A 15,106-nucleotide genomic window follows, 5' to 3' on the forward strand; every position below is an offset into this window, starting at 1 on the left:
CAGTAAATCAGCACAGATAGACCTTATTTACATATCTGATCTGAAACTGGGACTACACTGTATATCCAACTGTTTGTGCATTCAGCTGTGGAGCAGTGGAAGAACTGTGTTCTCTGGAATGATGGTGGTGGAGCTTCATCCAGTACTTTTGGGATGAGTTGGGGAGGATGAGGTGGGGTGGAGATCATCATCCAACATCCTGACTTCATGAACACTCTGTTGACTGAATGCAATCAAATCCTCACAGCAATGCTGCTCCAGAATCTAGTAGAAAGTCTTCTTCTCTGGACCGTAGAGACAGTTACTCCAACAGAAGCAGGAGAAACTCTTTAATACCCTTGATTTCAGAAGAAACAGGTGATCCAATACTTTTGTCCATAGAGTGTATAATTATCATCCTCATGTTCTGGTCTGGAGCGCAGTGGGCGGAGTGATACACACACTGTGCTGAGGTGAAGGTGGGTCCGGTTCCTCCAGCGTTCCTCAGCTCTGTGGTTCTGGTTCTGTTTGGGTTTATAGACTAAAGGAAGTCCCACCGTCTCCTAAACCTCCTCCATCTACCAGCTGATGAAGATCTGGAGGAGCTCTGAGAGAGGAACGGGTTTGGGGGCGTGTCTACAGAGAGGAGATTGGTGACAGTCTGAGTCCAGTGTTTGTTAGCATGTTAGCCTAGCGTGTCCAGTTGTACACTATAGAAGCTCAGGTAAGAGACCGAACATGTCCTGGCTGACGGTCTGGCTCTGGGTCAGTGAGGACAGTGTGTGAGTGAGGGCTGTAGCTGAAGCGCCGCTTTAATGAGTATTTACTGACCTGCTGGGTTTGATGGTCTCTGTACAGTTTAATAACACTGCTGAGGCTGGGACTGAACTCAGCACTGACGCAGATGTGCTGCTGTGACTCACCATAATATCATAGCTGTGTGTGTGTGTGTGTGTGTGTGTGTGTGTGTGTGTGTTGTTCACAGGAGGCCTGTTTGTCCTGGTGTTTGTGTGGACAGTCGATAATAAGACTGAGTCACACAGAACCTCACAAAACCAGAAGAATTCCAGATTAAGACTGTGTGTGTGTGTGTGTGTGTGAGAGGGTGGGAGTGTGTGTGGGAGGGTGGGTGTTATCATATTTGGTAACTTAGTCTCTAATGAAGGTCACAGTGTTGCTGGGAATCTGAAGAAGCACAGGGAGAAAGTGAGTGCACTGTGTGTCACAATAAAGGACCAGTGTCCCACACTACTCTCACACAACTTCAGTATGAATGGGTGGGGCTAAACTGCTGCAGGCTGAATGGGTGGGGCTAAACTGCTGTAGGCTGAATGGGTGGGGCTAAACTGCTGTAAGCTGAATGGGTGGGGCTAAAACTGCTGTAGACTGAATAGGTGGGGCTAGACTGATGTAAGCTGAATGGGTGGAGCTACACTGCTGTAGACTGAATGGGTGGAGCTACACTGCTGTAGACTGAATGGGTGGGGCTAAAATGCTGTAGGCTGAATGGGTGGGGCTAAACTGCTGTAGGCTGAATGGGTGGGGCTAAACTGCTGTAGGCTGAATGGGTGGAGCTAATCACAGAGAAAGTTCAGAACAGGAAGTTTAGTGCCCATGTTTGAACTGGACAAATCACAGGGAGCAATATCCGTTATGAAATATGTTTAGAAATGACATCACAGAAGGAAAGGCTGGTGTTCTGTGATATTGAGGGCTTTAATTACATTTAATTACATTTCTGAAATGAACGCTATAAAAACACTGTCTCAGAACTGGACGTTCAGCTCTGTCGGGTGTTTTGAGGCCTTCAGGGTGGGGGATGGCCTTTTGTTTTGAGTCGGTGTGGTTGGACCTCGTCATGTGGAGCGTATCTCATTAACAGGTCTCTGAGAAAAGCGTCTCTGAAGGTTTGCGTTGGCCAGAGTCAGCTCTGAGAGATTATTTCTCTCAGTATTTTTATTATTGTATGATTTTTCTGTGTGTGCTCAGGCTGGAGGAGTGTGTAGGGGGCTGAAAGTGCTGACAGGCCGCTCTCCTCCTGCAGAGCTACACTCCAAACGGGGAGGGGGAAATGGACATGACGCCCAGGAGAGCAATTAAACATCTGATGAATATTTACTTCAATAAAAGTCTGTTTCGCTTTGAAGTAAACTCATCCCTCATCCTCTCAGGCTTATGTAAGTGTGTGTGTGTGTGTGTGTGTGTGTGTGTGTGTGCGTGGTAGGAGGATATTTGTGTGAGTGGACTGGTCTGAACCGCCTCGCTCTCTGACTGACTGACCTGCAGGCCTCCAGTTTCAGCAGTCCCGTATCACTGTTAAAGCGAAAGTCCACCCAAATACCTAACTCCCCCAGTTTCCCCCTCCGTTACTGAAGATGCACTCAAGACCTGTTTGGTGCTTTTTTGGTTTTACTCTGAAGCTATAAAGTTTATGTACACCAATTAGCATGATGCTAACTGCATGTCTGTATCATCACACTCTCCTTCAAGCTCAAAACCATGTGGAGGTGTTTAGTAATCTCTGACACTGTATGACTATGTTATCTAGAACATGGACTGAGAGGAGCTGAACACTACTGAACACCAAATATTAAAAATATATATTTAAAAAAGTAATTTACAGGTAGACACTCTCACTGACCACTGACTTTCTGTTTATTTGGGTTTATTCTAATGTTATATAGAGTTAATTACAGGTAGACACTCTCACTGACCACTGACTTTCTGTTTATTTGGGTTTCTTCTAATGTTATATAAAGTTAATTACAGGTAGACACTCTCACTGACCACTGACTTTGTTTATTTGGGTTTATTCTAATGTTATATAGAGTTAATTACAGGTAGACACCCTCACTGACCACTGACTTTATGTTCATTTGGGTTTATTCTAATGTTATATAGAGTTAATTACAGGTAGACACTCTCACTGACCACTGACTTTATGTTTATTTGGGTTTATTCTAATGTTATATAGAGTTAATTACAGGTAGACACTCTCACTGACCACTGACTTTGTTTATTTGGGTTTCTTCTAATGTTATATAAAGTTAATTACAGGTAGACACTCTCACTGACCACTGACTTTGTTTATTTGGGTTTATTCTAATGTTATATAGAGTTAATTACAGGTAGACACCCTCACTGACCACTGACTTTATGTTCATTTGGGTTTATTCTAATGTTATATAGAGTTAATTACAGGTAGACACTCTCACTGACCACTGACTTTATGTTTATTTGGGTTTATTCTAATGTTATATAGAGTTAATTACAGGTAGACACTCTCACTGACCACTGACTTTATGTTTATTTGGGTTTATTCTAATGTTATATAGAGTTAATTACAGGTAGACACCCTCACTGACCGCTGACTTTATGTTCATTTGGGTTTATTCTAATGTTATATAGTTAATTACAGGTAGACACTCTCACTGACCGCTGACTTTCTGTTTATTTGGGTTTATTCTAATGTTATATAGAGTTAATTACAGGTAGACACTCTCACTGACCACTGATTTTATGTTTATTTGGGTTTATTCTAATGTTATATAGAGTTAATTACAGGTAGACACCCTCACTGACCACTGACTTTATGTTCATTTGGGTTTATTCTAATGTTATATAGAGTTAATTACAGGTAGACACCCTCACTGACCACTGACTTTATGTTCATTTGGGTTTATTCTAATGTTATATAGAGTTAATTACAGGTAGACACCCTCACTGACCACTGACTTTATGTTCATTTGGGTTTATTCTAATGTTATATAGAGTTAATTACAGGTAGACACTCTCACTGACCACTGATTTTATGTTTATTTGGGTTTATTCTAATGTTATATAGAGTTAATTACAGGTAGACACTCTCACTGACCACTGACTTTATGTTCATTTGGGTTTATTCTAATGTTATATAGAGTTAATTACAGGTAGACACCCTCACTGACCACTGACTTTATGTTTATTTGGGTTTATTCTAATGTTATATAGAGTTAATTACAGGTAGACACTCTCACTGACCACTGACTTTATGTTCATTTGTGTTTATTCTAATGTTATATAGAGTTAATTACAGGTAGATACTCTCACTGACCACTGACTTTATGTTTATTTGTAAAATAATGTGCATATACAGTCTTATGTGCTAACACACGTTCTGGCCAGCAGATGGCACTACAGGTGGAAAAAATAAAGCTGTTGGTGCTTGATGATGTAGTGGGAGGAGCCAGTGTGTATGATTGACACTGTGTAGGGGGTTGCAGGGTAACGCTGTAAATAAACCCTTCATTCAAAATGAAACTTTATCACATCTGCGCTCCACCTGCTCCCAAACACGCAAACCCAGCAGCACCTGAAAGTGCTTATAATGTGATTATCTGGCAACCGCGGCAGAAGCGTCAGTCAGGATGATGAGGTTTAGCAGCCAGTGACTGTTCTGAGACAGAGCGGAGCAGCAGGTGGGGTTCATAAAGCTCGACTTCTCAGTTATCAGATCAATTAAAGCGATAGTTTGATCAAAAATCGATTTCCCCCAGTTTCAGTCACGTTTTCCCTTTTTTACACACTTGAAATAGCAAAGTAACACTCAGGAGCCAATAGGGTCATGATGATGATCTGCTCCAGAGAGTCCTATTCTATTGGCAGTACTTCTTCTCTACAGGGACTAGACAAGCTGTGTGTGCATTTGCACCTCTGTGTCAGCATTGGGTGCAACTTAAAGAAGCTAAATGCATTCATTAGAAGGGATGTCCACAAACTTTTGGACATATAGTGTATGTTATTCAGTGCTTATGCATGTACTATGAAGTCCCTGTAACTGGAAGCTCTCTCTAGAACGCGGTGGAACAGCTGTACATTGCTTTAGTTTCAGTCTGAGAGCCGCGGGTCACAGGTCCGAGTCCAGACGAGCGCTGAGGGGCGAGGAGGCCAGAGGAAAGACGGTCCAGGCGGTCCCGTCCACTCTGACATGTTTTGAAGTAATAAAGGAAATCCGCTTCTGTCCATTCAGACCTGGAACACGGTTATTTCTTTTAGAACCACGCCAGCTGGGCTGCACTTGAGCGAGCCGGGTCTCTGAGGGGAACAGAACCAGTCCATCATCTGTCGGAGAGCGAGACGTATCGCTTTAATGCCGCTGCTCATATTTACGTAGTTCCAGGAAAGAAAGAGTAGCTGGAATGTTCTGTTCCAGCTGCTGCGATGGGTTGATTAAAGCGGCGCTCCCTCTGCGTTCCCTCTGCGTTCCCATCATTGTTGGAACCTCATGAACGGCGTTTCTGCATAATAAACACGTGAGGAACGTCAACACCGTCCAGCTGATGTTCCCAATGTTCTCAAACACCTCAGAGCTTCTGACTGAGGCTTTTTAACACTCCAAAACACCTGCATCTGATTCAGTCATCCCGGCAGTCAGAAGGGTTCCATACAGACCCGCAAACTGATTCTTAGACTCGTAGTGACTGTAGTGGAAACACCCCCACCCTGTGCTTCCACTCACTGGCCACTTTATTAGAAACACCCCCACCCTGTGCTTCCACTCACTGGCCACTTTATTAGAAACACCCCCACCTTGTGCTTCCACTTACTGGCCACTTTATCAAAAACACCCCCACCTTGTGCTTCCACTCACTGGCCACTTTATTAGAAACACCCCTACCTTGTGCTTCCACTCACTGGCCACTTTATTAGAAACACCCCTACCCTGTGCTTCCACTCACTGGCCACTTTATTAGAAACACCCCTACCTTGTGCTTCCACTCATTGGCCACTTTATTAGAAACACCATTACTTTGTGTTTCCACTCATTGGCCACTTTATTAGAAACACCATTACTTTGTGCTTCCACTCACTGGCCACTTTATTAGAAACACCCTTACCAGGTGCTTCCACTCACTGGCCACTTTATTAGAAACACCATTACTTTGTGTCTCCACTCACTGGCCACTTTATTAGAAACACCCCTACCCTGTGCTTCCACTCACTGGCCACTTTATTAGAAACACCCCTACCTTGTGCTTCCACTCACTGGCCACTTTATTAGAAACACCCCTACCTTGTGCTTCCACTCACTGGCCACTTTATTAGAAACACCCCTACCCTGTGCTTCCACTCACTGGCCACTTTATTAGAAACATCCCTACCCTGTGCTTCCACTTACTGGCCACTTTATTGGAAACCCCAGTGCTGGGTGTGTTTGTGGACGGCTCTGTTGGCTGAGGGTGAAGCGCTGAGAGTGGAGGAGGGACGGGTGTGTGATAGTGAGTCAGATGGAGAGCTGGAGGCCTGTAATTGAGTTAGAGGTGTCAGGGGTCTTTGTTGGGGGTGGGATCCTGCCGGGCCGTGTGTGCCGGGCCGTGGGCTCGTAGCAGATGTGTATGAATGAGGCTATAGAAAACAGAGTGTGGGATTTCTCCTCCAGACTCTGGTCTGATCCATCCTGCCTGGAATTCCCTACTTCACTGGTACCGAGGTCAGGGGGTCACAAGTCCAGCGTCGCCAGTTTCCTCCCTTTCTTCTGCTGTGGTCTGCAGCGAACCTCGCCGCTCGTACAGGGATCTGATATGTGCCAATATAAATATTTTCAAATAAGCGACATACACTATGTGGACAAAAGTATTGGGACACCTGCTCACTCACTGTTGTAGTTGCTTTTGTTGGAGTGACTGTCTCTGCTGTCCAGGGAAGAAGGCTTTCTACTAGAGTTTGGGGGAACATTACTGTAAGGATTTGATTGATTGCATTCAGCAACAACTGCATTACTGAGGTCAGGATGTTGGATGATGACCACCTCATCATTCCCAACTCACCAACTCATCCCAAAAGTACTGGATGGAGCTCCTCCACCATCATTCCAGAGAACACAGCTCTTCCACTGCTCCACAGCTCCTCAATGCTGGGGGGCTTTATACCCCTCTAGCCCACGCCTGGCATTAGGCAGCATGGAGCCAATAGGGTCATGATGCTGATCTGCTGCAGAGAGTCCTATTCTATTGGCAGTACTTTGCTATCTGTGGCAACAATGGGTACAACTTACAGTATATGAATACATAGAAGAGGTGTCCACAAACTTTACATATATATATACATGTATGTGTTTGTTTGTTTGTTTGTTTGTGTGTTTGTGTGTGTGTTTGTGTGTGTGTGTGTGTGTTTGTTTGTTTGTTTGTTTGTGTGTTTGTGTGTGTGTTTGTGTGTGTGTGTGTTTGTTTGTTTGTGTGTTTGTGTGTGTGTGTGTGTGTTTGTGTGTATGTATCATTTAAAAACATGCCTTTTCCTTATGTGTGCATATGACCATTGATCAGATTTCCATATGATCAAGCATGCAGATTTTGGGGGGACTGTGTATTTGATTTGGACCAGTCTGTCTCTTCAACCAGCCCACAGCCGTGTCACAGAACTAACCCACACACTCCTTGATGCTAATTAGCCTGTCTGACAGCTGCCAGCAGAAGAACAGTGCATATGAACGTGTGTGTGAGGGTAATGAGCGAGTGTGTATTCAGAGTGTGTATAGGATTTTCTCTGGTTGGTGTTTTAAGGGATACAGTCTAATGGGATTTAATCATCACTGCATGGCTGTTTCTCCATCCTCTGTAAATCACAATCCTTCTACTTGGCGAGGTTAACCTCATTGCCTCGAGTGCATCGCTGCTTTTAGACGGGGCAGGACTGTTCTAGACGTCCAGGTCTTGGTCTAGGTGTTCTCTGGTGAGTCTCCCTGACAGTAAGGGTTCCTCCTTCCTCTCCTCCCATTAAGATCTATCTTGTTCAGTCTCTTTCTGATGGCGGTTTGACATTACCTGTGCTGAGATCTACCTGTAGGTCCAGTGATTAAATACTTTAGGACTGCTGGAGACTCCTTTATTCATCTTGTGCTTCTGCTGTTGGGCTGAACTTGCTGGGACGGTCTGATCTGGTGATGTTGGTCAGCTGTTCCTCTTGTAGATGATTTAGTGGACGGTGGAACAGCGTCTGATCTCTAACTGTTCTGAGATCTGTTTAAAGCCCTTCCCAGACTCCTCTACATCTTCACCCTTCTTTCTGAAGGCCTCAGAGAGCTCTCTGGATCTGACCATGATGATTTTCTTCACCCCTCACTTCAACCATCAAGATCAGACCAGACTAAAGGTCTGAGCTTTAAATCAGACTCCAGACTCCTCCAGAATAATCCTCTCCAACCATGTTCTGATCATCTGCAGCTGATCTTCTGCTCCTGACTCTGATTAGACATTAGAAGGAGTGATACATGTGTGGGAGGGTTGACCTTTACATTTCTATTCATTCTATTTAATAAATGATGATTAAAGACGTTTCTTCTTCAGGTGTGTGAGTGTAGTTAGATCACCTCCATCTCTCAGTGAAGATCAGATCTCCAGCTGTTTAAATGGGATGTGTTGATCAATTACAGTCCAGTCTGAATTGTGTGTGTTGGTGTGTGTGTGAGAGTGTGTGTGTATGTGTAGCAGGGCTGTTCTTGATCTCATGCACTCCTGGAGAATTAATTACTTCACTCTGATCTGAGCTGAGCTTTTTGATAATGAGGATTTGATTAGTTTGACAGTCTAATAGCCTGAGGAGGACACACAGCATGACCAGGAGCTCACACTGGGATTCATTTACTTCTCTTCTACCCCCCCCCTCCCCCCCCTCTACTATCACAATTATCTCCCCACAATTTAACTCATCCAGATCCTCATGAACCCAATTCCCAAACTCCCCAAACTTGCTTTGCCCCTTCATGGAAATTTACGTAAATGTGCAGTGGGTGGTGTGAGCTGCCTCTAAGCCACACTGATTACCCATAACTACCACTACCTGTCTAATATTGTGTTGGTCCCCCTCGTGCCGCCACACCTGATCTGCCTGATTAGCCTGAAAGGCAGTTTACAATATACCATCTATCAGACAGTACATAAGACAATATATATCAGACAGTATACCAGACAGTATATAAAACAGTATATCAGACAGTACATAAGACAATATATATCAGACAGTATACCAGACAGTATATAAAACAGAATATCAGACAGTATATCAGACAGTATATAAAACAATATATCAGACAGTACATAAGACAATATATATCAGACAGTATACCAGACAGTATATAAAACAGAATATCAGACAGTATATCAGACAGTATATAAAACAGTATATCAGACAGTATATCAGACAGTACATAAGACAATATATATCAGACAGTATATCAGACAGTATATAAAACAGTATATCAGACAGTACAAAAGACAATATATATCAGACAGTATATCGACAGTATATAAAACAGTATATCAGACAGTACAAAAGACAATATATATCAGACAGTATATCAGACAGTATATAAAACAGTATATCAGACAGTACATAAGACAATATATATCAGACAGTATATAAAACAGTATATCAGACAGTACATAAGACAATATATGTCAGACAGTATATCAGACAGTATATACAACAGTATATCAGACAGTACATAAGACAATATATATCAGACAGTATATACAACAGTATATCAGACAGTATATACAACAGTACATCAGACAATATATATCAGACAGTATATCAGACAGTATATACAACAGTATATCAGACAGTATATACAACAGTATATCAGACAGTATATACAACAGTATATCAGACAGTATATCAGACTCAGTGAAAGGAGCTCTTTAAGGAAATGAAAAACATATGCGGTCAGTCAGGTGGGTCCAATCGTCTGGCTGGTGCTTGCACAGTGGGCGTGTCACCTGAGAAGACTGAAGTGTGTTTGCAGGAGAATGTTCACAGTGTGCTCTGACACACACACACACACACACACACACACACACACACACAGGGTTTACTCTAGTTATTCTGGGAGAAAACTGGGTGTGTTTCTGCATCTCGGTGTGTCTCAGTCCTCCAGAACATGCTGTCCTACCTGCACTCTGCAGGCTGGAGAGACTCTTCATCAAGGCGAGGAGCTGCAGGAGCTCCTGAGATCCTGACCTGCCTTGTCCATCGGAGGTGCTTATTCTGGCCTCCAAATGTGGCCTGCTCTGTTTTTCTTCACCGTGGGCCAGCCTCCTGAGGGGCCTGATCAAAGCAGTGCCCCCTGCAGGTCAGGAGATGGAGATAGATTGAATTTTCTTCTCGCAGTAAAATAAACCCTTTTAACTGATGTTTGGACAACGACTGCGCTATGATTCTTGTAACTGGACGATCAAAGTGGCGAGTGGTTTTAGCGTGTCGTGGACGGCGGTGGTTCAGCCCCGTATCGATCATTTCGACACGTCACCGCGCGAACGTGGAGGCGCGTTCTGGACCTCCACCTCGGCCGTGTGTATTTTTAGAAGGAATGTTAGTTTGGGAGTGTTCTGGAACAGATTCTTTACGCATCTGTGTGATGGTCCAGTGCCCACCTCATCCCTCTCTTCCTTCTTCTCTTTGATTCTCCAGCTCTCCGGCTAATGCGTCCCAGCTGTGAACGTTTTGAGCCTAAAATGAAACGTGTGCTTTAACTCGCCGTTCTAATTCCACATTCGTCCTGGAGGCTTTTCCATTCGTGTGGATAAATCAGAGAAAGACATATACAGTAGATCAGTACAGAACGTGTGGAGACACCTAGAGCTCCAGATGTGGCTATAAAGTGAAATAGTCAAGGAAAACACAAACTATACACGGCGCCCCACATTTACATTCCAATAAAGCTTATTGATCACACGCCTCTGAAGTCTGACTTTCTGCAGCTTTACAGAACTTCTAGACAACGACTCCTCATATTTTCCTCCATGAAGCTCATGTTGATGCTCAGTAGAGCACAGAGACGCTCCTTTAATAGAGCTGATATTACTGAAATGCTTCATTTTCAATGGGCAGATCTGCAGCTGAAACAGGAGCCTAGTGCAGCCCAACATTTTTAACATCAACATTTTAATAGAACATTAGAATATCAGATATTAATATTAATATAGAACATTCTCCTCATTATGACTTTTAGAGAAATGGGGTTTTGGGGAGGGGTGGGGGGTAGTGCACTATAGACCCCTGTGGTGCGGCCTAAGCTTTCGGCCTTTGTTTTCCTTCCATTACTTTTACTTTTCTACTTGAAGTGGTTCTGAAACCAGTACTTTTACACTTTTACTGGAGTAAAAAGCTTCAGTTGATACTTCAGCTTCTATAGAAGTCTTTTAAAACCTAGTATCTCCACTCACTTCTACCTGAGGAATGAAGGTCAATACTTTTCACACATTTGGACTCGGACCCATTGTGGTTTTGACAGTATTTGTGCTTGGACTCATGGTTGATGTAGTGATTTGATTTTTGGTGTCTGAAGTTTTGAGCTAATCCAAAGTGATATTCAGTGACCATTAAACTCCTGAATTTTTCACTGGTCAGGTCTGGAAGTGGGGCTTTATCTCTTACACTTCTCTGTGTCTAATCTGCAGCTCTCTCGGACTGCAGCTCACAGAAATGATGCTGATCAGTTACTGCAGCCTGTCGCTGGACTGAGAGCCGTAATCCCACTCTCCCTATCAGCTACTTAACGGCTGTGATTGACAGCTGACCTGAACTGTGCGATGTTAGACTTATGCTGCATTAGACCCGTAATTCCACCCCCTCTACTACACTCAGACCATTCCTTACTAGGTTCTGCTCTCATTACATAACGTTCCATAACATTCAGACATTCCTTCATGAAGCTGCAGATCCAGCATTAGGTTCTGTTTGAACAGGCTAATGGTGGTAATGGTGGAGCGGCTGTTACCTCCAACCCCTAACCCTAAAAGCACAAAACTAGTGGCAAGGCACTTGAACTTCATCTCTAGAACCTCCAGAAGAGTGAAATTTCTTCTGCACATCTTCACAGTCCATTCAGAACCTGAACGGTGATGTGAGTTCTGCTCACAGCACCTCTCAGACTCATAACCTATTTAGAACCTGTAGTAGAACTCATGACGTTTGTTTCAGCCAACCCTACCACTCATTATCACAGCCTATCTAGAACCTCCAGACTAGAGTGATTATTCTGTTCACACTACCGCCTGCACTCATGGCCTATCTAGAACCTCCAGAAGAACTAGAGTGGTGTTTATTCTCCTAACAAGACTGCACACACTAACAGCTTAGCTAGAACTTTCAAAAGAACTAGAGTGACGTTCATTTTAGAACATGTTTTCTGCTCACACTTCATGCTCACTTACAGCCTATCTAGAACATGTGTTCTGCTCACACTTCATGCTCACTTACAGCCTATCTAGAACATCTAGTATGACTAAAGTAACATGTGTTCTGCTCACACTTCATGCTCACTTACAGCCTATCTAGAACATCTAGTATGACTAAAGTAACATGTATTCTGCTCACAATTCATGCTCACTTACAGTCAAAACCTCTAGTAGAACTAGTGATGTTCCTTCTGCTTACACCACCTCTCACAATCCCAGCTAATCTAGAACCTCTAGTAGGATTAAAGTGAAGTTTATTCTCACATTCACTAACAGTGTTGGTGGTTAATCTGATGACAAGAGCGTTAGTGAGGTCAGGATGCTGGATGGATGCTCATCATCCCACCTCATCCCAAAAGTACTGGATGGAGCTCCTCCTCCACCATCATTCCAGAGAACACAGTTCCTCCAATGCTCCACAGCTTCTCAATGCTGGGGGGCTTTATACCCCTCTAGCCCACGCCTGGCATTATTAGGCAGCATGGAGCCAATAGGGTCATGATGTTGATCTGCTCCAGAGAGTCCTTTTCTATTGGCAGTACTTCTTCTCCACAGGGACTAGACAAGCTGTGGCTGTGTGCATTTGCTGTGTCAGCAATGGGTGAATTCATTAGAAGAGGTGTCCACAAACATTTGGACTTATAGTGTAGCACAGGGTCACGGTAATGGAGTCTGTTGGAGATTCCTGAGTGTGTGATGGTGTAGGCCTGTTCTGCAGTGCTGAGCTGCAGGAGCTCCAGTGTTCCCGGCTGGCTGTGTTTGGGTGAGGGTGAGATCTGCTGACGTAGCGTTTCTGCTGAGCTGACGCTTTAGGCGCAGGGTTACAGAAGTGATTGTTATTTCCTTTCTGGTTCTGAGCAAACGGAGCAGGAAGGCTCCGGAGCGCCGTCTCACAGCGAGGGATGGAGGTATTTGCGATTTCAGCGGGTTCATGTGTTCCCCTGCTTTTATCGTCCTCTGCTATCTGCAGTATCAGATGAACCAGGCTGTTTGTCTGTGCAGAGCGTCTGCGCTGTTAGCCGGAGTTCTGCTGAAGAGGGGAATGCCAGACGGAGGTGAACAAGATCAACTTACTGTGACAGTGGAAAGAAACCCTCAATGCTCCGAAATACACTACATGGAGGAAAGTATTGAGACGCTTCTCGTCCTAATCACTGAAATCAGCTGAACTCCAGCCTCTAGTACTGCAGTCTGTCTTTCCTCCACACATCAGTGAAAGAACAGGAGGTTCTGAAGAGCTCACTGAACTCCAGCGTGGTTCTGTATGTAATAGGAGACACCGCTGCACCAACTACAACAAGTCAGCTGGTGAAATCTCCTCCCTCCTAGATCTTCCTCCATCAGCTGTGAGTGGTGTTATTATTGAACAGTGGAAGAGTTTAGGAGGAACAGCTCACAGAGAGCAGCTCAGCCACCGAGTGTCTGTCAGACCACGTAAAGTTACAGAGCGGGGTCAGGGCCGAGTGCTGAGCTCAGAGCAGAGTGCAGAAAAGCCTCCAACTGACTCAGTAACTGCAGCAGAGCTCCAGACCTGCTGCTGCTGGTAGAGCTGCAGAGAGGGACCAGCTCCAGATTAATAATGCCTGTGGCCTGTTTAGAATGGAGTTTTAGAAAAGCTCATGTAGGTGTCCCAATACTTTTGTCCATATATTGTAGAACAGTGCCAGCTCAGAGAATCATCTGGATGTGTAAATGGGTCAGTGAGGCAGTTCTTTATACTGTATCAGATTTCATGATGAATGGACCAATAGAAATGCTCCACAAGCTTTTGATGAGCCGTGCACACACAGTGATGTGAGGTAAACAGGCTGTTGATTGTCCAGCCCCACCTGCTGCCTGTTGTTCTCACAGTGGGAGGATGTGTGTGTGTGTGTGTTTGTTGAGGGGGAGTAAAGTGTGTGTGTAAAGGGGTGTTTGGCAGGCTTTCGTTTTATTTAGATTTTTCCTACAGCCATGACACTCCACCCTCTCTCACCCTCTCTCTCTCACTCTTCCCTCCATTCTCCTCTCCCTCTCTCATTTCTGTTTTCTCTCTATGTCTCTCTCTCTCATTTAATGCTCATTAATGCTGTGTGTGTGTGTGTGTGTGTGTGAGAGAGAGAGAGAGAGAGAGAGAGAGAGGCAACTGGTTCTCCTGCAGTGAGATTCTGTGGAACTTGCTGGTGGAAAGATTTTACTGATTGAACACACACCTCACACACACACACACACTTCTTCCTGTGCTGCAGGGTGGTCAGTGCTGGGTCAGTAATGAGCTGCTGCTGTCAGTTATGCTTTAAACTGGAACTTGCTGGTGCACACACACACACACACACACACACACACACACACACACACACACAGCTTTGGAGGTCCAGATCTAAATCAGCAGCTACAGCTAACGTAGCCTAGCCACACTACTGCACACTGGTCAGTCATCTCCATGGTAACGTAATGGAGTACAGTCACCCTGAATCAGCACAGATCAGTTCAGTCTCATATTCAGTTTGATTCATTTGTTTGAACTTCATACTGGTTGAATCATTTGTTTGAGCTTCATACTGGTTGAATCGTTTGTTTGCACTTCATACTGGTTGGACCGTTTGTTTGAGCTTCATACTGGTTGGACTGTTTGTTTGAGCTTCATACTGGTTGGACTGTTTGTTTGAGCTTCATACTGGTTGGACTGTTTGTTTAAGCTTCATACTGGTGGAATCGTTTGTTTAAGCTTCATACTGGTGGAATCGTTTGTTTAAGCTTCATACTGGTTGGACCGTTTGTTTGAGCTTCATACTGGTTGGACTGTTTGTTTAAGCTTCATACTGGTGGAATCGTTTGTTTAAGCTTCATACTGGTGGAATCGTTTGTTTAAGCTTCATACTGGTTGGACCGTTTGTTTGAGCTTCATACTGGTTGAATAATTTGTTTAAGCTTCA

Source organism: Salminus brasiliensis, chromosome 11 (assembly GCF_030463535.1).
Source record: "Salminus brasiliensis chromosome 11, fSalBra1.hap2, whole genome shotgun sequence".
NCBI lineage: Eukaryota > Metazoa > Chordata > Actinopteri > Characiformes > Bryconidae > Salminus > Salminus brasiliensis.